At 41.4% G+C, this 22,640-nt stretch overlaps 1 protein-coding gene across 2 annotated transcripts in view; it reads right to left on the bottom strand.

Annotated features, from left to right (window-relative positions):
* Gm8126 (predicted gene 8126) overlaps window positions 1-22,640 on the bottom strand; it is a 57,178-nt gene that overhangs the window by 20,071 nt on the left and 14,467 nt on the right. The window lies entirely within an intron of this gene.

Genomic DNA, 22,640 nt, shown 5'->3' with positions numbered 1-22,640 from the left:
ATATCAATAATTAAGAACCACTTCTTCATTTCTAAAAGTAGTAAGTGCTTCAAGTCTAAAATAATTTACCTTTACCTTCTCTTAAGTTAGTATGTAAGTAATGATATCATTGTGTAACAATGATTTAATTTTTCCCACCAAGAAAAAGAATGTTGCTTTCTTTTTCTTGGACCTAAATGGTTAAATGGAACCAATGATGGAAATCTTCTGTCAAAGTTCCCTCTCTAAAGAAAATGCTCCTGATTCCTGACTAAGGTGTGTGTTTCTGGTTGAGGCCTCTTATCAAGTTAAGGAACTAAACTAGATTTCCTTTTTAGAAACCTGTAAATGGGTGCCATCTTGTATCAAAAGTTTCTTCTGAGTGTGATGAGAACAACGTTTTGGTTTTTTTTCACAGAGATATTGTCAAGACTGAAGCTTCTGTGTGCAAAGCAGAGATCTGCTGTATCTTTCCCAACTCAGTCCATGACTCAGTTTATGTTCAAATAATTTATGATCTTATTAGTAATGCAAGGTAGGTGAATACCTCCTGTGTTCTCCTCATGGGAATAGTCTAGACCAGAGTGAGATTATGGCTCTCTTTCTGTCTCTCTCTGTGTCCCTTAATTATGTTTCTGTGTGCCTCTGTCTCTCTGTTTCTCTCTTTCTCTGTCGATCTCTGTCTCTCTGTCTCTGTCTCACTCTGTCTCATTCTCTGTCTCTGTGTCTGTCTCTGTTTCTGTCTTTGTCTCTGTCTCTCTCTCATGGTGTTTTTGAGACAGTGTTTCTGTGTTTATTCCTAGCTGGTCTGTACCTCACTCCATACACCAGGCTGTCCTTGGGAGATTTAGGTAAAATCATGCACCACAAATGCCTACTGCCTGATTTTAAGAAATCATATATACCTTAAAGTATAGTGGAAGTTCATTGTAACAGTGACTGGAGCCATTGTTCATTTAATCTACATAGGGAGATTAGAATTTAAGTTATTTGGGCTCTCCAGAGTTAAAAGAGATTATCTTGTGCTTCCTTCTTTTCTGAATTCCTTCTTCCTTTCCTCTATCCCTCCCATATTCCCTCTCTCCCACCATACGTTCTTCCTTCTTTCCTACCTACATTCCTTACATCCTTCCTTCCTTTCATCCACGTTTATTAATTCCCTTCTTCATTTGCTCTTGTCTCTTTTTATATCTCTGTTTATTTCATTATTTCTGTCTCTATTTAAATTTGTTAAAGTTTTTGAGAATGCTTCAAACAGTATGGCTCACATTGGCATGGATCTCACAATAAAACTATGCCTAAGATTTCCAACTTGTATAATTATAGGTATGGAACAAATTGCCTCATAAGATTTTTTCTTTGGATCACTACTTGGCTTTCATTTTCATAGTAATAGTTTAAGTCTCCAGGCTAACATATTATTGAAAAAAATTACTTTTCTTGCTATCCTCCCCACTTCTGTCTAATTTGTGGTTGAAGTTATTTATTACTTTCTCAATCTTCTTCAAAAGTTAAGGCCAGAATTATGAAGGAGTCTAAAGCATTCACAGATGGGAGGAAAACAGGAGGAAGCAAGATGACATAAGGAAGGGCTTTGATGCAGACTCAGGACAAAAGAGAAGGTGAGAGGACCATTGAGTGGGGTAAGAAGAGGTTGACTAAAAGTGTCATGCCAGTCTGTACTTCCTGGTGTGGACCACGTTGCTATGACTGTAAGCAGCTGACCTCTGGAGAAAGTGAGTGAAGCATGTACACACATATGTCTATTTTATATTTTTTCCTGCTTTTCTTTTAAATCCATAATAATTTTGAAAGAAGAAAAAAGAAAAACCTGACAAGGATGAACAAAATGAAAAAGCATTACTATAGAAATCATTCAAAGTCCTTAGTGATCAGAGAAGTGCAAATCAAAATGACCCTGAGATTCCAGGTTACATCCATCTGAAATGCTAAGATCTAAACCTACACTGACAGTACATGTTGGCAAGGATGTGGAGAAAAAGGAACATTCCTCCATTGCTGGGGGGATTGGAAACTTGTAAAAACCACTCAGGAAATCAATTTGGAGCTTCCTCAGAAAATTGAAAATATATCTGCCTGAAGATCCAGCTTTACCACTCTTGGGTATAAACCCAAAAGACGCCCCACCATACCAAGGGGCTACATATTCCACTATGTTCATAGAAGCCTTGTTTGTGATACCCAGATGCTGGAGAAAACCCCAGATGTCCCAGAGCAGAAGAATGGATATAGAAAATATGGTTCATTTACCCAATGGAATACTACTAAGCTAAGAAGCAAAAGGACATCCTGAGATTTGCATGTACATGGGTCGAACTACTCGGACCATGAGGTAACTCGGACCCAAAAGAACACGTATGCTGAGGGGCAGGGTGACCCTGTAGCAGGACCAGCAGACACAATTAACTTAGATCCAGAGACCTCTCAGACCCTGAACCACCAACCAGGCAGCATACATCAGCGTTTATGAGGCCCCAAACACATATACAGCAAAGGACTACCAGGTCTAAGTTCAGTCAGAGAAGATGCACCTAACCCTTAAAAGACTGGAGGCCCAAGGGAGGGTAGGGCTAGTGTGGTGACAATTGTGGATGGCGTGGGAACATCCAGGTAGAGACGGGGTCTGGATGGAGGTATGGGGTGGGGAAGAGTCAGATAGTAGACCTGGAGGAGGATAAAACCTGGAGTGTAAGAAGATGATTAAAAAAATAGAAATAATTCAAATTACTCTGCAGAAACCAACTTGTGGAGAGAAGACACCAAGCAATGAACTGTCAGAAAGTTGTTTGAACAGAGTGGAAGCCGCAGACATGATGAAGCATACTAAGTTTACAAGGGATGACATCCATACATTAGTCAGTAATGCTTCATGACAATGTTCTTTTAAGGGGTGTGGGGTTGTGCATACAAGTTGGGGTCAGAGGTCACTACTGGGAATCTGCGTCAAACACAGTAACATTGTAATTTTGAAGAACAGATCTCTCACTGATCAGGGACCTCAGCAATTGGCTACACTACCCAGTGTACTCAGGGATTTGCCTAGGTGTCCCCCCACTGCTGTTATTACAGGTGCATGACTCCATGAGAAGCTTTAGATAGGGGTGATAGGACTCTGAACTCAGGCCTCAAGCTTTTGTATAATATTATGTACTGCCATGTATTATTACATAGGCTGTTATAGCATCTATTATGTGCACATTGCAACATTGTCACAAATGCAAACAATGCATTTCATAGAATTCTCTCTGTTCATCATCTCCTATCACACCGCATCCTTTATACTGACCATTTCTCAGAATATTCCCAGTAAACCTTTGATATCATCTTAATTTAAGTTTAGATTCAGCATGATGAGAGAAAATGTGCGGTATTTGTCCTTTTGATTTTGGTTCATTTCATCTCTTTGACTGTCTTCCATTCCCTCCATTCTTCAGCAGATGACATAAGTGCATTCTGAATAACATTTCCCATTTCCCAATGTTTTGGTCTAGTAATGTGTTTCCAGGCATTTTCTACAATGTGGTTTCCTGTACAGTGCTGCAGGGCACATCCTTGTATGCAGGCACCTCTACTGACATCAATCTTCCAGGTAAATGTTTAAATGTAGGATTGCAGCATACATTGCAGTTCTATTTCAGGACTTTGAGCATCCTCTAAACCAAGGTTTTCTCCAGCGGCTTTGCTAGTTTCCAGTCTTAGTGAATAATGCTCCTTTCCTCACATCCTCTACACCATTTGTTGTTTGTTCCCTTAATTGTGCACATGCTGTCTGGAATGAGATTGCATGTTGGTGTGGTTTTCTTTAAATGTTCATTCCTTTTATGCCTGAAAATATTTAATGTGGTTCATTATTTATTCACCATTTCACTCCTTTTTGGAATCATCTGTTCACCTCATTTACTGTGAACCACTGTATTACTAGAATTCTACCCAGAAACCTGTGTCCTTACCTACATCTTGCTGTGGCTTCTCTTAGGAATTTCTACCTATTATAATAAGATCTTTAATTAATAGTGATATGACTTTAGTCCAGTGTCACATCTTGGAATCTGATTTCTGTTCACATATATGAAGACCCACATGGCCAGGCACCATTTGATAAGGGTATCCTTTCTTCAATGTAAGTTTGACTTCCTTACTAGAACTCACATGCCTTTTCTCTGTCAGGACAACTCATTCTGGGTGAAAAGGTCATGGGTGCTTGGTTGAAGTCACATACTGTAAAGAGGAATTCTGACCTAGTCATAACTAAAGTTTTCTTGTAGTACCTGTCAACGGGAAACATTTTCCAAAGTTTTACTGAGTTCAGATTTGTAAAAATTCATCCACTAGGCATCAAGCTCCAGAAGTTTGAACCAGCCTTGCTGACTAATTTGAACTGACCTTACTTTTCTTCTTACCTCACCAAGAGCACTTCCCTAATGAAAGTAGAGTTTGCAGGGATCCACACATTCATTTTCTCTTTCCACCTTGTTTCTTTATACTTGCTCATTGCTTCTAAGTCTCAGGTATTATGTTGAATAAGGTAGAGAGGATGTATACCCTGGTCCTGTTTCTTATTTTATACAGACTTTTTCTCTCTCCCATTACTATAATGTTGACTATGTTTGTTGAATAGAAGATTTATTCGGATGAGGCATGTTTCTCCTATTCCTAGTTTCTTCAGGAATTTTATCATGAGGTGATGATGGACATGTCCAATGCATTTTCTGTAGGTACTGAGATGACAATTCAACTATTAATTTTTGAGACTATTTTTGTGCTGAGTTACATTTATTTGATTTACATCTATTGTGTTATCCTTGCATAACTATATCACATTTTCATTGTGTGTATAGAATTTTATTTTTAAATTTATTCATTCTTTGAGATAGGGTCTCTCTATGAAGCCCTGCCTGTTTTGGGACTCATGGGACCATATTGATCTCAAACTCACAGATATCTGCCTGCAAGTGCTGCCATTCAAGTGCAGAGATTAAAGTATTCTTATGCTACTACACCAGGCGTTTCTTTCTTTGTTTGTTTTTTTGAGACAGGGTTTCGCTGTATAACTCTGGCTGTCCTGGAGCTCACTCTGTAGACCAGGATTACCTTGAACTGAATGCAGAAATCCCCTTGCATCAGCCTCCTGAATGCTGAGATTACAGGCATGCACTACCATGTGCAGCACACCACCATGCTTTTAAATTTGTTCTGGAATTCAATTTTCAACGCTTGTTAAGCTTATATAACTTTCAGGAATATTCAGGTATTGCAGTTGTTGCGAAGTGCGGTGATGGTGTTGTACTGTTATCCAGTTTATACTGGGGGTGGGGGTGGGGTCGGTCAACAGCGATTTTGTGGAATCTGATAGTGTTTCTGGTAAAAGATACCAGACTCGAAAGATTACATAGAGCGTGACATTCAGTAGGGCATGTACAGAGTTATGTTAAAATATTTATGTAAAAAACCCTCTCCAATCTCTGGCACAATTAGATATGATGCACTAATCAGTGTAGTATGAGATCTCCCAGATGTCAGCTACTTCAGGCTTCTCTAGAAAACTCCTCAAAATAGATGCCTTATTTTCATCTCTCCAATTCTATGTAATTCCCCCTTCATCTGCTTTTCCTTTTCCAGATTTAAAAAGCTAACACTATTATATTTCACTGTATAGCCGTGTCATGGAGCTCTGAGCACTCAACTGTCTCTTATTCTATGGACCATTACAAACTGGTGCTATGGATATCTATTAATCATTGTCTACTGTAAGGGAATTTTCTCTGATGATGTGAAAGGTGTACTCCTCTTTATATCTAAAGGTAAAACTAAGAGACAGTTTTATGCTATCTCCATATAGCAGGATGTTACTAGTAAGAACTCCTTTAGGTCCTGTGCTCGGAGCATTCATGGGTATTTGGTTCAATCAATAGTGCCAGTCATGAGTCTTGTCAGACTTTATATCCAGTGAGAAAGTGGTTGGTTGTGCTCACACCATCATACCACTGTTTCCCCTGGGAGCATGTCTTACCAGGCTGACAATCATTGTATATCTCAGGGTTCAGAGTTGGGTAAGAATCTTGATGACTTTCTCCCATGTTAGCATGTAAGCCATATTCTAATAACATGAATACTAACAGGAAGGGATTACAGATTAGCACAAAATTGATTTGTCCATGTCCTAAGACACAAGTATACAATGTCTTGAGTGAAAGGAATTTACCATTAAGTTTTATGTGGTAACAAGCTCCACAGCAAATAACTATTCTGGTGGTATGGAAAAATATGAATAAATATATAAATATTAACTCAAAAGAGGGATAACATATGCCTAGCACTGCACTTTTTAGTAGACTGTTTTGTGTGGCATAGAACCTGCACTCTGTTATAGAGTAACAACATTGAAGTACACACACACAGACACACACACACACACACATAGACACACACACACACACATGTGTGTGTATATATATATATGTATAATTAATTTTAAATATTACTTATACATTATATTATAAATATATTTTAAGCATATAATTTATATTATATTACATAAAATATTTATGTCATTATATGATAATTATAAATATATAAAATTTATGTTTAATACATATAAATATACACAAATATGTTACCATTTACATACACCTGAGTGTGAAGCCATCTACTATAGTATGGTTCTATTTTGAAGTAGAGGTACAGAATATAATCTGAGGGTTCACAGGCTTCTTGGTTAGGTAAGACTGTTGATCACTTTTTTCCCAGCAGATTTCATAGTATGTAGTCTGCAGGGTTTTGATATTTCCTTAACATGAATATTATATAAAAAAAGAAAGCTAAGTAAAAGATACCAGACTCTAAAGATTACATAGAGCATGACATTAAGTAGGGCATGCACATAGTTATATTAAAATATTTATGTAAAAACCCTCTCCAATCTCAGACACAATTAGATATGATTCACAAAGCAGTATAGTATGAGAACTCCCAGATCTCAGCTACTTCAGACATCTCTAGAAAACGCCTCAAAATAGATGCCTCTCCAATTCTACATAATTCCCCCTTCATCTGCATTTTCTTTTCCAAATATAAAAAGCTAACACACTATTATATTTCACTGATGTATGCTTAGAGTATAATACTACTCTCCTTATAGCTATTGGTCATTGCTAATATGTATTGGTGTTGTTAAATTTTTTCTGTAGAATAAGATTCAGGACATAAACCAAATCCTTGCTCCAGTTTTTGTTTTCCTGCAATAACAAGCTGGGCTGCAATTCTCACATAAAATCTTCCAGAACACCTGGCCAACATAACCATACTTTGGTCATTACTAGTGACATTTTCCATTCTGTCCAGGTCAGTAATCACAACATAGAAACTGGCTGGACGGGTATTGACCTCTTCTGGATAGTTTCAGTACTGCAAGGGGATCTATCACACTTTATCTAGATGTGTTGAGTATTGCCTAGTGTCTTATTCTGGAGGCTGGGTATTTCATGTATATTTGCATGGGGATTCAAAGGATCTCTTCTGGATACATTTGTCATTGGAAGGTGATTGATAGCCACCTTTTAATATTTTGAGTACCAAAAGGCAATCTATCCCACTCTCTGGAAAAGGCACTTTGACTTCAGGTAAATTTGGGTGAGGTACTGAGCATAATGGTACAAGCTGACCTGTGTGACATCAGAAGTCCCTTCCTTAGATGTTGTGTTGTAATCTGGAGAGCCCTGGCATTTTCTGTGATGTTACTAATGTTATGGTGACTCCAACTGCTCTTGGAGCATTCATTAACTACCTTTATGGTTCACCCTTAGACATGTTGACAAAACTGAGCAGGCCTCTTGGAGGAGAGAACAATGAACATACAGAGACCAGAAAGAGGCAGCCACAAGATGGCCTTTGGTCTTAGTGTTAAAGAGCAAGAATTAATGGCCCAGGGGAAGTCACTGTGATTCCTGGGCATGAAAGAGGGAGCTTCCTAGAGAAGGTGGGCTTGAGCTTGGACTTCCAGTAATAGGAATCAGGAGCTTGGAGCTTCTGGGAAGCAGTTTGTTTGACAGAGAGCAGGACTTGGCAAGGCTGCAGCTGCTGTGCAAGAGTTCCTCAATTTCATTCTGACTGTCAGAAGAGGGCATCAGGAGGCAGATTCCTCCTCCTTGCTCCTAGGGCTACAACACCAGCTGACTTTGATCTTAAGATGCTCTCTGGATGTCTTTGGTACTGGATGGCAATCTGTCTTATCCCATCTTCTGGATACTTTGGGTACTGAGGATCTAGCACCCTCTTCTGGATATATTTGATATTACATGGAGGACTTTCATCCTTTTCTGCCTGCTTTGAGTATAGGAAATAAATCTAACCCATTCTTCTAGTCACTGAAGCTACTCCATGACACAGGCCTCAAGGATCATGTGAATTCAGGCTATGTCCTGGACTACCCTCATGCAGTGGCTGCCACAGTCTGCCTCCTATATACTGAGACCTTCTGGTGCTTATTAAACTAAGTATCCTGATGCCAGGACAACACAGGTTGGGGTTCCTTAGTAAGGGATCAAGGGCTTCAAGACCTCCCTCATGGGCCTGGAAGGAAAGACTACCCTACTAAAAAGTTCCCAGGAAGTTTGTGCACAGGTCCTGGCCCACCTCAACCCTGTTACCACTTTTTTTTAAATATATCTTCAGAACACAAATTCTCAGTTGTAGGTTCTTACTGCTACACAGCTACCCAGAGCAAAAAAATCAGTATTTGCTGGGAGGAGACTCAATATCAGGATGGCTATATATAATCCTAGTGGGATTTCAATGTGTCATCAAGGTGAACATATAGACAAAGAGCAGTGCTGACTAAGGTGGGGTTTCCTGTGCATGGAGACAGCATCACCTTGCAACAGGCCCCACTGTAGACTCCAGATTCCAAGGATGCATAGACCCATGGGGGACACAAGCACATACACACAAACAGACATACACACACAGAGAGACACACACACAGGCACACACACACAATTGGTCCTCTATGAGGAGTCCATGTCTGTAGGCTTTTGCTACACTGCATCCTTGGTGTATTTCTTTAAGGTCCATGGATGTCTGATAGCAAAAATCAAGAAAAGAATATACCCCTGGACATATTTCAAGTTCTGAGACATTTACTACTTTCATCTTAGACACAGGCAATCACAGCTTGGTGGTGCTAAGCACTAGGGAATCCAGGACCTCCTTGCATCACATCAGATACTAGCTGACATTGCCCTCCAAGCACAGCATGGCTGGCTAGCTTATGCCATCCAGAGCCAGTAGGACTGCAGTATGTGCTGAGGTACCTGACTAGCCACAGGGGTTGGGACGATATCCTATCTTGAAAACAGCTGCCCTGATTTTAGGCCAAGAAGTGGGAGGGAGTGGGTAGGGGAGCAGGGCAGGGGGTGGGAGGGTATAGGGAACTTTAGGGATAGCATTTTAAATGTAAATGAAGAAAATATCTAATAAAATAAAATAAAGAAGAGGAAACTTCTCAAGGAGTAGCTAAAAAGCTCTTGAAGGTACTGGACCAACAGTTTTACCAGTCCCTTTGAATTGTGTCAAACCATAGCAAAGAATTCATAGCCAAACCTTGTCAATAAACAGTGAATGATTTATGAATAGATGGGAAACTTCATGGTGCATGCAGAATTCAGAGTTCTGGTCTCAGGAAGTAAAGAATTTTTCTTGAATGGAAACACTACAAAACTCTCAGTAGAGTTCAGGAAAAGGTGGATGGGCCTCATTCTTACTTTGGGCCTATTGTACCCAAATACAGGGAGGGATTCATCCCTATACTATTGATTGGAATGCCTGCTGCATTGCTTTCCAGGCTCAGAGAGAATCAGCTAACCAAACTATAACTAATACTTTTTCATTACCCGTTTTCTCCAGTTCTCCATAAAGGTTATTCATCTGACTACCTGAGAGACAGAGTGGGCTTCTGACTACCCCATCATCCCCCAGACACCTTGAACCTTTGTCATAGTGATATTGCATAGCTCAAGATGGTAGACAAAGAAAACACAATCAATTTGGAAAGGCTTTACATGATTTTTCCACTATTTTACTGGAGAGTTTAGGTAGCATTTTAGCATGCATTCAGCACACCCAGGTCAAGAAGGCAGAAGGAACAGATGTCAATGCCAGAGCCCCTCCTGAAATTATGGATCCATTAAAATTGAGGTTTCACTGGACCCGAGGCCTGTTCATCCTCGATCCATCCAATTGAGTCTTAGGTATCTTATGAATACAGGATCATATTCCAATCTCCAACAGACTCAGGCCTAGAACTGGGAACTCAAAAAGGTAGAAACTGGAGAAGTGAGAGCTAATGGGACTACGAAGAAGCAATCCAATGTCCCTGTTGGCCTTTGGTCACAGATGCCTATTTTGTCTGGTTGTTTTGCAGATAGAATGTGGGATTTTAGCTTTTAAAGAAGGGACATAAAGTTCACAATTTGATGTTGCCCCTGTCCCTGACTTCTTCTATTGCCAAGTACAAGGGAGTTTTCATTGCAAAGAAATGGGGTTGTAAATCAGAGATTTCATGAAAACCCTATGCTCACTTTAATGAAACAATGTCTCCTCTCAAGGCAGTTGCACACTAACACATATACTCCAACTTGTGTAAAGGTAAAGGTGCAGGAGTAGGTTTTTGGCCTCTGGGAAACAGAGACACCTGGGTAAATCGACTGTTTGTTACATGATGGACCCAGGTAGAAGATTTATATTGGAGAAGAATCTCCCTCATATAAGGATCCTAATGAAGATGAGCTAGCAATGCCATGGCACTAACAAACTCTCCCCATTCAAAGCACTGGACTTGTAGTGAAGCAGAGAGAAATCTCTAGCTTTGGAAGGAGAAGTTGCCAAGAGGTATCCCCAGGGGCAAAAGAGAGACTCTAGGAAAGGGCACCTCAGAAACTGGTCAGATGGGGCAAGCTGGTAAGCCGGTAGGCCATGGAAGTGCCAGGTGACATCATCAGTAGTCACTTCCCTGGACAATCTCTTGTATCCAAGAGAACCCTAGAATCTTCTGTGATGTCGCCAGTGTTGTGGTAACCAGCGCAGCTTGTGGGGTATTCCTTCAGATCCTCATGGGTTCCCAAGCAGGCATGTTGTCCATGCTCCTCAGGGTATTTCGGAGAGAGAATAGAATACACACAGACACCAGACCAAGGCAGCATGAGGCCGGCCGCCCATCGTGGTGGGAAAGGGCAAGAAACAACTGGTCATGGAGAAGGCACAGTGAGTCCTGGGCAAGGTTTGGGGAGCTCCCTGGGGGATGTGGGCTTCAGCTGGTCCTTCCAGGAATAGGGATTGTGATCTGGATCCTTCAGATTCCTCAATGGTAGAACCAGAGTCAAGAGTGTCGGATGATTAGTTTTACAGACAGCCTGGTATTGACAAGCCTGCAGGGGCTTTGCTGAGAGATCTTAATTTCCCACTGAATGGCAAACTATGCAAAGACCAAGCTCTGTGAGAATAGAAGTGTTGTTCTCAGGATAGAGTGTTTATGTACTTCATCTTTTTTTTTTTAAATCTATTTATTTATTATATGTAAGTACACTGTAGCTGTCTTCAGACACTCCAGAAGAGGGAGTCAGATCTTGTTTCAGATGGTTGTGAGCCACCATGTGGTTGCTGGGATTTGAACTCCGGACCTTCAGAAGAACAGTCGGGTGCTCTTACCCACTGAGCCATCTCACCAGCCCCATGTACTTCATCTTAATATAGTTTCCTCTAGGTTACATGAGCATGTGATGCCAAGAACAGAGAGGGCTATTCCCCTGCCTATGAATCAAGGTCTCAGACAGTTTGGTATTGAACGCACATGATGTGGACTGATACACAGTCTGGGTTCCTGTAGCAGTGTACGAGCTCTCATCATGCATTTGAAGAAGACTAGAAAAGCATTGGCTAGTATGCTGAGAGGTACGGCTTTGGTTGTCAGATATGAGCCAACAATGCCCTCCATTTATTCTTGCCTGGCCCAGCTTATACATTTCAGGGCTAGGGCGATTACAATAGGAAGTCGGGCATATGTTTAGTGATGGTGGTTGTGAACAGGGACCTAGCTGAGGAGCCCAGCTTGAAGACAGCTATGATCCACTATCAGGGATTCTCAGTGTCTCTAGATTTTCCTCTTCCTCAGGCTTCTGTGTGGGACAAAGCATGGTTTCCCTTTCCCTGCCCTATTATCTCTACAAGGTTACTAGTGTTTTTCTACCTACAGGGTCTGCTGGGGAGGCATCACCCCAAGCCCCCACCATCAATGAGCAGGAGAAGAGACACGAGAGGTTAGAGAAGCTCAAAAGAGAGCTCCAGAACATAAAAAATGCCAGAGACGAACTTCAGGGAATCCTGGCCAACTACACTAACAAGGATTTAAATGACAGGTAGTCATTATGCCCAGTTCTTTGCTGACAATCTTGGGCCATCCCTGTTAAGCCCAGATTCCCTCATACCACAGGTGGCTACACCTCCAGGCTGTCTACATACCCAAATCAATTTTGCTGATTGGATTTTCGATGCAGAACTTCAAGTTCAGATAGGAGTGAGATGGGGTCACAGGCACTTTGGATTCCTCCAAAAGTAATTCAGAGCCTGTGGCATGAATCACAATCTGGGGATGAAGGTAGTAATGTGTGAGCTCTCATCCTGCCATTTAAGAAGCTTACACAGGTGTTGGTTGGTTGGAGTTGCTAGGTAATGTTTGTTTATAGCCAATCCTTTCCATAATTGACCAGGAGGTAATTTGGGTCCAATTGGTCCTGTCAACAGCTGGAGGGGCCTGTCACACATACTGCCTTTCAGTATGACTGGATTGGCTGCAGTTCATAATGACTTTCCTTAAATTTTGTTCATTATACTCTCAGATAAACCGAAATCAATTTATTTATTTGGCATTCTGATTGACTATGTGTGTGTGTGTGTTTGTGTGTGTGTGTGTGTGTGTGTACCTGTGTCTCTGTGTGTGTTTGTGTGTGTGTGTAAAAGAGAGAGCTAGACAGAGACAGAGAATGAGAGAGATACTGGGTGCATGTGAGCTTGTGTGTGCATTTGTGGATGTGTGTGTTCCTGTGTGTGTGTGTTCCTGTGTGTGCAGCTTAAGATCTAGAGAGTCTGTATCATGTGATATATCCTGAGGTTGTGCCTGACTCCATTTCCAGGCAATAATAGTGAAGAAGCCAGGGAGGTTCAGTTTTAGTAGCACAGCACTTGACCTCTGTGCTCACTGTGGATGCACATTGGAATCTCCTGGTAGGTTATAGAGGCTTTTCCCTGTAGATATGATTATGTCTTTTGGGAATTGATGTAGCAATAGAGCCAAGGATTGTCAAGTCCGTGTCTAAAACCAGGAGGAGAATCATACAGATTTAATGTGGACCCAGGACTGTGACACAGATTCCTGGAAAGTTCTGGGAGAACTAGTCTATTCTTTAAAACCCCTACAGGGAGCTGAGGCAGATCAGCACCCTGCCTTTACTTCCCTGGGCTTACTGGCCCAAGCTGAAGAGTAGTAAGTTTAATAAGCACCAAGTGGAACCGGTAACAAGGAGCTAGGTCAAGTGGCATATATGGGGTGGGGTAGTGCATGATTCAGCTTCAATTGAAATGATCCTTGTATCCTTAGTTCACGGGACAATTTGTTCCTTGTCCATGCCCTCCCACAGGATCAACTTTGAGACATTCATGCTTGAGATGCAACATGACCAGGTGATGACTGACATGAAGGGAATGCCCCAGGACATCAGTGAGGCCTTGTCCAAGTGCAAGCAGTTGACTAAAGAAAATCAGTTCTACTGGTGAGTGACTAACATGGTCATGACCCAAGACCTAGGCACAGGATATGTCTGACAATCCTTGTCTTTGAACTAAAGTGGGGACTCAGGTTCTATACTGTTAGTCTCTAAACAGGAAGCCTGCCTCCTTCAAACAAGGCACTAAGATTTTAACATCTTGGATCATTTTGACCAAGTGTGAAGAGACTGGGAGCCCCTCAAGCCACTGTCCTTTCCAACTAAGTATCCTTGAGATCGAAAAGGTGTCCACCATGATGGAGATATCAATCAGCCTTGGGCCTCTTGGGCTCTGAAAGTAGATTTATAGATGGGGTTTCCAGGAGAAACATAGAAAGATTCTGTGATGCTTGGGTCTCTTCACTCCTAGAGAATTTTCCCCCAGATGGGTTTTTTTATACCACAGACTTATAAGCACATATAGACCCCATGTTTTTTTCTGAGAGATACATGAGTCCCTGTTGGTTTCAGGGTTTTCAAAAGTACCTTGGGTCTTCTGGAAAGTGGCAGTCCTCTGGATTTGATCTCCCTCTATGGCCAATCTGGATACTTGTCTGTGGCTGCCTGGGGATCAGGGCCAATGATGAAGGAATGGTCTTTGGAGGAATGGGAGGAAGATGGATGCTTCCTGGATTCACCATGTTTTGTTTGTGGCTAAGCTTCAGGAACTGCCACCTCCTGATTGAATCTAACCTCATCCAGCACAAAGTCAGGATGTTGAGGAAGGAGAACAGACAGCTGCTAAGGGAGCAGATTGCATTGGAAGAATGCAACACAGAAACAAAAATACTATGCAAGGAAGGCAGCCAGAAGATCAAAGACCACTATACTAAGCAGCAGCAGGTAGGATGAATGAAGCATCAGGGGCAGAATGCCCTAATGAGTGATCATAAACACAGTCAAGCCTATGTAACCATCCTGCACCTTATCCAGACTCTCTCCTATTTCTCATCCAGTTTTACAATTCTGTGATCATTTCGAAGACTTTCTGTGGACTTACCCTCTTTTGAAGAAATTGGATTTCTGCCATGCCCTCTCCTCCCCATCCTAGTCGGCCACCTCTAGCTTGCCACTCTAGGCAGAGGAGATCCTGGACCCCTGAAGGCAACCCCTTGAGGCTCTATGGTATGGAGAGGTGCCTCAGGATGCCACTTCCTGAATTATCTAGGAACCATGTCCTCTGTTCTGCTCTATGGCAACTCATCCTGAGGGGCTTGGGCCTACCTTGTCCTAGGACAGAAGGGCAGGCTCCAGTTTTATTGTGTGTGTGTGTGTGTGTGTGTGTGTGTGTGTGTGTGTGTGTGTGTGTGTCATGGCTTGGCTGAAAAGATGCAGCGTCCTTTCACTGTCTCCAACATGAGGTACTAGCACAGGATGGAAGTACCTAAGGAGCCATAAGCATAGCAAGGCTATTGGTTTTTGTTTTTGTTTTTGTTTTTGTTTTTGTTTTCCTTCATGAGTATCCCCTTTAGAGTTCAATGCTTACCCTTGGGAAGATTTGCATGAAGCACACTCTTGCTGATTACAGTATCCTTTCAGTGAGCATGAATTTCCTGTGAGATGGTTTCTCTGGGGATTCCCAGATATATGGGTTCCCAAGGAGAGCCAAGGAAGGATTCAGCACTCCAGAAATAATAAGAGCCTTCACTTCAAAGTTTGCTAAGCTCCCTAGAAGGCCTCTGTTTAATGTTAGATTCAGACACTGATACACACTTATTTTTCAATATCAAGTATTTAGACTATTGGAGAAATGTGGTGTTTTACTATAACTCCAGCACAGTGTGTAGTTCACAATTCAGTGCCAAGCAATTTTTTACATTTGAGAAAAACATCCATGCCCAGGTGCTGTCTTCCCCTTCTCCTATGGGGATACAGGAAAGATCTCAGATGAAAAGTGATACTGGATTGTCCTGCTGAGTAAAGCTGGTATTTGCTGGATCGCTGACATGGAAAGATCTCACCAGGCTTTTTTTCTCTTCCTCCTATAGGTCTGAAATATTCTGCAGAAGCTCAAACAGATCAGAGACCAGGTCAAGATCTTGCTCAGACACAACTGTTCACCAGGAGCACTGGGTGTGCAAAGCAAATTAACCACCATTGCATCTAATCCTTGTAACCATGGCAATCTTGGGCTGCATTTTCTTCTTTTTTGGTTTGCTATGGGTAATGAGGCCTTTATTTTGTCTAGCCTCTGGTCCAGCAAGACTGCCTGTTTGGAAGGCTTCAGAGAAGTGCTAAGATACATCAAGATCTGCTCGGCATCCAGGAGGGCTCTGAGAATGCCAATTTTGGCTGGTCCTGTTGGGTCATCTAGAATTATATCATGGTGATCAGTCAAGTGAATTTGAAAAACTTTGAGGTATCATCTGTAACATCTCTCATGCTCAGACTTGGAAGGACTAGTCCATCAGCAGAACACCCACCCCAATGAAGCATGCCTATATTCATCCTGAACAGATTATTACCATCAGTGACTGCCTTTGCACTATTTCACCAAGGCCAGCAAGAGGCTGTAGGTCTGTGCTGAACATCTGCAGCAAGAGAATGATGCTTAGCTTAATTATTTTGTTTGGTTTTGGTTAGAGTTTTGATATCTTTGTGTCTTTGGTTTTCCTGTGTTTTCCTTTGAAGTTTCATTATATATTCACTCTCTTCTTGTTACTGTAATTAATTTGCTTTTTTTGCTAAGTCTATATACTGTATAAACTGACTCCTCACTTTAAGTTGTTATTGAATAAAATTAGTGTATTGTTATGGATAAAACATCATCTCTAATTATTTTTATCATAAGGACAATCTGCATTTATGTGTGGTTCATACATAGTCCTGTAACACTAGAAGTTTCAGGCAAGAATGGGACTCTTAAAGTATCATGTTGTTTAGGCTTCATAAGTACTACCCAGCCAGCCAGAGCTCCACAGAAAATTGAGATTTTGATGTGGATAATGGGTCAAACTATGTGGATCCCAAAGTCAGGATGAAAAATGTATCCATGCTCTATCTCTATAGTGATAAATTTAGCTACAGTTATGATGTACTCTCCTGTGCATGACCTTGTCGGACAAACAAATAAGATACACAACAGTATTTCTCTAACACATCCCAGGAAATAAAAATATTCCCATTGAATAATTAAAATCTTATGAATTATAAAGTAATTTGGATAAAAATGACCTTCAAAAGTCATTTCATAATTGAATGTTTGATACCTACCTCATAAAAATGTTTTAGGAAGGACTAGTAGATATGGCCTTGCTGGAGGAATTTTGGCACTGGAGGTTGGCATTGAGGTTTCAAAAGCTCATGCCAGTCCCTGCCTCTGTCTTTGTCCCTGTCTTTGTCACTATCTCTCTGTCTTTGTTGATCTCACAATGTTTCTCTCTTTTTCTCTATATCTCAGTCTATACTCTCACTGTCTCTGTCTCTGTCTCTGCTTCTGTCTGTTTGTCTGTCTGTTTGTCTGTATCTATCTCTTTCCTCTGCCGCCTCTATATGTATCAGATGTAAGTTCATCTACTCCTCTAGTGCCATGATGTCTGTATGCATGCCTGCCTGCTGCCATGTTCCCCACCTTGACAATCCTGGATCACCCTTTTATATTGTTGGCCAAATCCAATTGAATATTTTCTTTATACGTTATCCTGGTCAAGGTGTGTCCTAGCAATAAAACAGTGAATAAGAAAGCAAAACAAACTCTTAATCAATGGAAAGATCAGCTACGAGATGGGAGAGGAACTTCACTAAGTGTACATATGACAGAGAGTTCATTTCTAGACAATCGGATGGTGTTAAAAACTAAACACCAGGAAACCTGCCTGTTAAACATTAAAACATTTTAAATTTAAACATTTCAAATCGTTCTATGGCTGTCCATGGTAGAGCACACCTGTAATCCCAGCAGTCAGATGGCAGAGGCAAGAAGAACTGCATGAGCCTCCGGACAGCCTGGTCTATGTACTAGATTCTGGGACAGCAGGGATAAGTAGAGAGTCCCAGTCTCAAACACACTCCCTTCTTATGTTCTGTCAAACCGAACAGAATCTTCAAAAGAAGAGAAAGAAGTGGCTCATAGGTATGTATTTAAATGTTTAATATCCTTCCTCATCAGAAAAATGCAAATTAAAATAGTTTTAACCTTGTATATAACTGCAGTCAGAATGGCTATTACAAGTAGACTAAATGACCACAACTCTTGGCATGACTGTGGGGTAAGAGAGTATATATTCACATGTACAGTCATTATGAAAAACAGGAGAAATATTCTGGAAAACATTGCTAGAGATAGATCTTCCATAAGAACCAGCTGTACTATTTATTGTGGTTTGAATGAGAATATATTTGAATACTTGGTAAACAGGGTATAGCACTCTTTGATGGTATTCAGAGCTATGGCCTTGTTGTGGGGGTGGGCTTTAAAGTTTCAAAAGCCCAGCTCAGGGCCAGCATCCCTGCTTCCTGCAGATCCAGATCTAGAACTCTCAGCTACTTCTCCAACACCATGTCTGCCTCTGCATTATTCTGTCAAGACAAAAATGTACTAAAGTTCTGAAATGGTAAGCAGGCCCCCATTTAAATGCTCTCATTAAAAGGTCCATCATGGTCCTGATGTCTCTTTCTAGCAAGAGAACACAGACTCAGACACTATTCCAGGGCATATAGCCAAAGGCATTATCCTAAGACAGAGACCTAGGTGTGCTCATGTTCCCTCCTGCTTTATTCACAATAGTCAGGACATCAAAACAACCCAGAAATAAATATAACTGATGAAAGGATAATGAGTACATGGTTCATATACACAATGGTAATGAACTATGACAATATAAATGAAATTTACAGGTTAATGGATGGACACATGAATAATATTTTTGAGTGATATAACCCAGACCCAAAAAGACAAATACCACATCATGTGTCTTATGTGGATGGTAACATTGAATGTCTAGAGATGTGCATTTAAACTGCACTATCCATACAAGGTAATGCACTAATGTTGGGTTATAGGAGGATATTTCAAGAAAATAATAGAACACATAATTTGTGAAGGAGAAAAAGGAAAACAGTAGGACAGAGTGAGGTAAATGTCTTGGGAGATTGCAGAGGAGTGTGGTGGCTTGAATATGGGCGTGGTACTTTTAGGAGTTGTGGCCTTGTTAGAAACAGTGTGTCAGTGTGGAGGGTAGGCATTGAGACCCGCATACTAAACATATGTCCTGGTGTCTCCTCACATCAATAAATCTCAGACTAACACCTGGGACAGTAGACTACCATGTCCAGAATTTGGTAAAGTTGAGTGGGTTGGAAGTCCCAGAACCACAGTAGATGGCAAAACTGTCACCTGCTTCCTACCAGGCCTCTTTCATGGGACCAAAATCTCTGCATAGGAACATGGCCTGTGGATATTTAGAAGAGAATAGGGTTCTCCCTGCTAATGAGGTAATAGAAGATGGTAGGGTTCAGTCAATAAGCTTCCCTTCCTGGACATTCCTTCCTCAGAAGGTACTTAACTTCTAGTCTAACCTTAAGACATGTTATGCTTTCATTTCCATGAAAATCAATCAATAAACAGTTTACAACCAAGGACTGTCTCTCTCATCAAACCAACTGTGGGTTACATGGAGAAAAAGCCTTTGCCTACAGAGCCTTGCCATCTAAGTCTCCAACAGAAGGCCCCTCAATACTCCTGGGCTAGTCACCTCTGAGCTAATCCAGAATTCCCCATTCCCTGATTTTAGGGCTAGTTCTTAGCCTGCTGGCCTCCTCCATGCTCAGCTCCTCTGAGACTTCTAGCAGTGCCTGCATGTCCAAGATTCTGAGAACCCCTTGCCCAGTTATCCTTGCAGGCCAGCAGGGTCAAACCTGCTGTGAACTCTCTGCAACCCAGCACTGTCTGGATGTCCAGGATTTTGTGGGTCCCTGTCCCCAGACTCCTAAACACAGGCCCGTGGAATTCAGAACAATATACTACCCAATGAAAAGCCCAGGGCCAAGTTTGGGTTATCTTGTTTTGGGTTGCTCATCATTGAGTCTCAAACACTCTCCCCAATCATTAAAGACTACTGCCATTTCCTTCCTTCTTTTCTGGAAGATAATGGTAAGAACACATTGCTGAAGAAGATGGTATCTGGCACAGGCATCAATTCAGGCATCTATCTCATTATTTTCTGTGTGTTGAGAACATATTTATCACTCTTTTGCAGTTACTTGGAGATATTTGGCCCATTACAACCCACCAAATTTCTATAGACTTGGTAATCCCTTGGTAACCAAGATTGCAACTCCCTGTCCCCCATCACCCTCCCAACATCTGTCTTAAGATCTGGCAACTGTTATTCTAATTTCAGCTTCTCTAAGTGGGCTAAACTGAAGAGGGAGCCCAGGGCCTCATGTATACCAAGCAGCAAACACTACAGGAGAATACACTGTACTTCACCACAACACACTGTACCACACCACACTACAGTATACTACACTAGAGAACCCCCAGTCCTCCTGTTTCTCTGAGATCAACTTTCTTTCTTAGCCCTTTCTCAGCATTGCTGCATGGATTATCTGCCCAAACAAGGTGAATGTAATAAAAGAAAGTGAACATTTTCTACTTTCATAATCCACATTGAAATTTACTGTGAACTCTGTGCAGAGTTCATGACCACCAGGAACACCTGGCCTCCCTTCTCCCCATTGTCACTTACTGGGTTCCCTCTCTATTTTTTCTGTTGTCTTTCTAATCTGAGGATACAGCCTTGGATACTCAGATTTTGGGTACTTTGTCCTTTCCTTCAGACCTCTGTATTTGCTGTGTCTCCCCTTAGGACTCTGTGCATCAGGCTGAGTACTTAGTAGAGCTGTTTCTAACTCTGCATCAGCAGATACCCACAAGAGCTTCTGGCCCTCAGACAGGTGGTTCTTCAAAGATTTAGAGAAGAGATGTGACTCTGAAGAACACCCTAACTGCTGCAGACGGATGGCTGCTGAACAAACTCCATGACTAGTTGTCCCAGGAGGGTTTTGGGACTCCTCCAAATCTGGCTGCACTGCAGCTTCTCCTAGAATTCAATGTGGATGCCTTACAGGTTAAGAGGATCAGTCAAGTACCAACAAGGTGGCCACATGGACGCATACAGAAAGGCATGGTACAGGTGAAGCTGAGAGTCCTACATGTTCATGTGAAGGCTGCTAAGAGAACATTAATGTCCAGGCAGCTAGGGTGAGGGTTTTGACCACACACACAGTGTCCCATATACTCTAACTTGGCCACTCCTTCTTATGTTGCCACTCAGTGGGTTGAGCATATAAAAACCATAACAAATATTGATGCAAAAATACTCAATAATGTCTTGGAAACTGTTTCTAAAAACACATGCAAATGATCACTCACCATGATCCAAAATGCATCAGGAATAGGATGTAAGAATGATACAATGTTTTGGAATTCATCAAAGTAATATCCTATGTAATAAATTTAAGAGATTATTATTTGATCATCTCATTAGATACTGTATCATCCCACGGATGCAGGAACGATTCAATATATGGACATCCATCAATGTAATCCACTATATAAAATAACTTAAAATATATTGGATAATCTCATCAGATGCTTAAAAAGTGTTTGAACAAATACAATATAACTTCAAGATAAATGCATTGGAGGAATCAGAAAGTCACGTTTCAGAAAGAAATGAGCAAAACAGAGCAACCCAGTTGCCAACATTAAAATATATGGAGAAAAATTTGAAGCCATCCCATTAAAATCAGAGACAAGGAAAGACTTCCCCCTCTTCCCCTATGTATTCAACATAGTCTTTGACATTTTAGCCAGAGCAATAGGGCAAAAATGCCGATCAAAGTGATACAAATTGGAAGGGAGGAATTCTTTTTTTTTTTTTTCCATTTTTTATTAGGTATTTAGCTCATTTACATTTCCAATGCTATACCAAAAGTCCCCCTTACCCACCCACCCCCACTCCCCTACCCACCCACTCCCCCCCTTTGGCCCTGGCGTTCCCCTGTACCGGGGCACACAAAGTCTGCGTGTCCAATGGGCCTCTCTTTCCAGTGATGGCCGACTAGGCCATCTTTTGATACATATGCAGCTAGAGTCAAGAGCTCAGGGGTACTGGTTAGTTCATAATGTTGTTCCACCTATAGGGTTGAAGATCCCTTTAGCTCCTTGGGTACTTTCTCTGCTCCTCCATTGGGAGCCCTGTGATCCATCCATTAGCTGACTGTGAGCATCCACTTCTGTGTTTGCTAGGCCCCGGCATAGTCTCACAAGAGACAGCTACATCTGGGTCCTTTCGATAAAATCTTGCTAGTATATGCAATGGTGTCAGCGTTTGGATGCTGATTATGGGGTGGATCCCTGGATATGGCAGTCTCTACATGGTCCATCCTTTCATCTCAGCTCCAAACTTTGTTTCTGTAACTCCTTCCATGGGTGTTTTGTTCCCACTTCTAAGGAGGGGCATAGTGTCCACACTTCAGTCTTCATTTTTCTTGAGTTTCATGTGTTTAGGAAATTGTATCTTATATCGTGGGTATCCTAGGTTTTGGGCTAGTATCCACTTATCAGTGAGTACATATTGTGTGAGTTCCTTTGTGATTGTGTTACCTCACTCAGGATGATGCTCTCCAGGTCCATCCATTTGGCTAGGAATTTCATAAATTCATTCTTTTTAATAGCTGAGTAGTACTCCCTTGTGTAGATGTACCACATTTTCTGTATCCATTCCTCTGTTGAGGGGCATCTGGGTTCTTTCCAGTTTCTGGCTATTATAAATAAGGCTGCTATGAACATAGTGGAGCATGTGTCCTTCTTACTAGTTGGGG

The sequence above is a fragment of the Mus musculus genome, chromosome 14 (genome assembly GCF_000001635.26).
Source record: "Mus musculus strain C57BL/6J chromosome 14, GRCm38.p6 C57BL/6J".
Lineage (NCBI taxonomy): Eukaryota > Metazoa > Chordata > Mammalia > Rodentia > Muridae > Mus > Mus musculus.
This window is presented reverse-complemented; position numbering and strand designations above follow the sequence as displayed.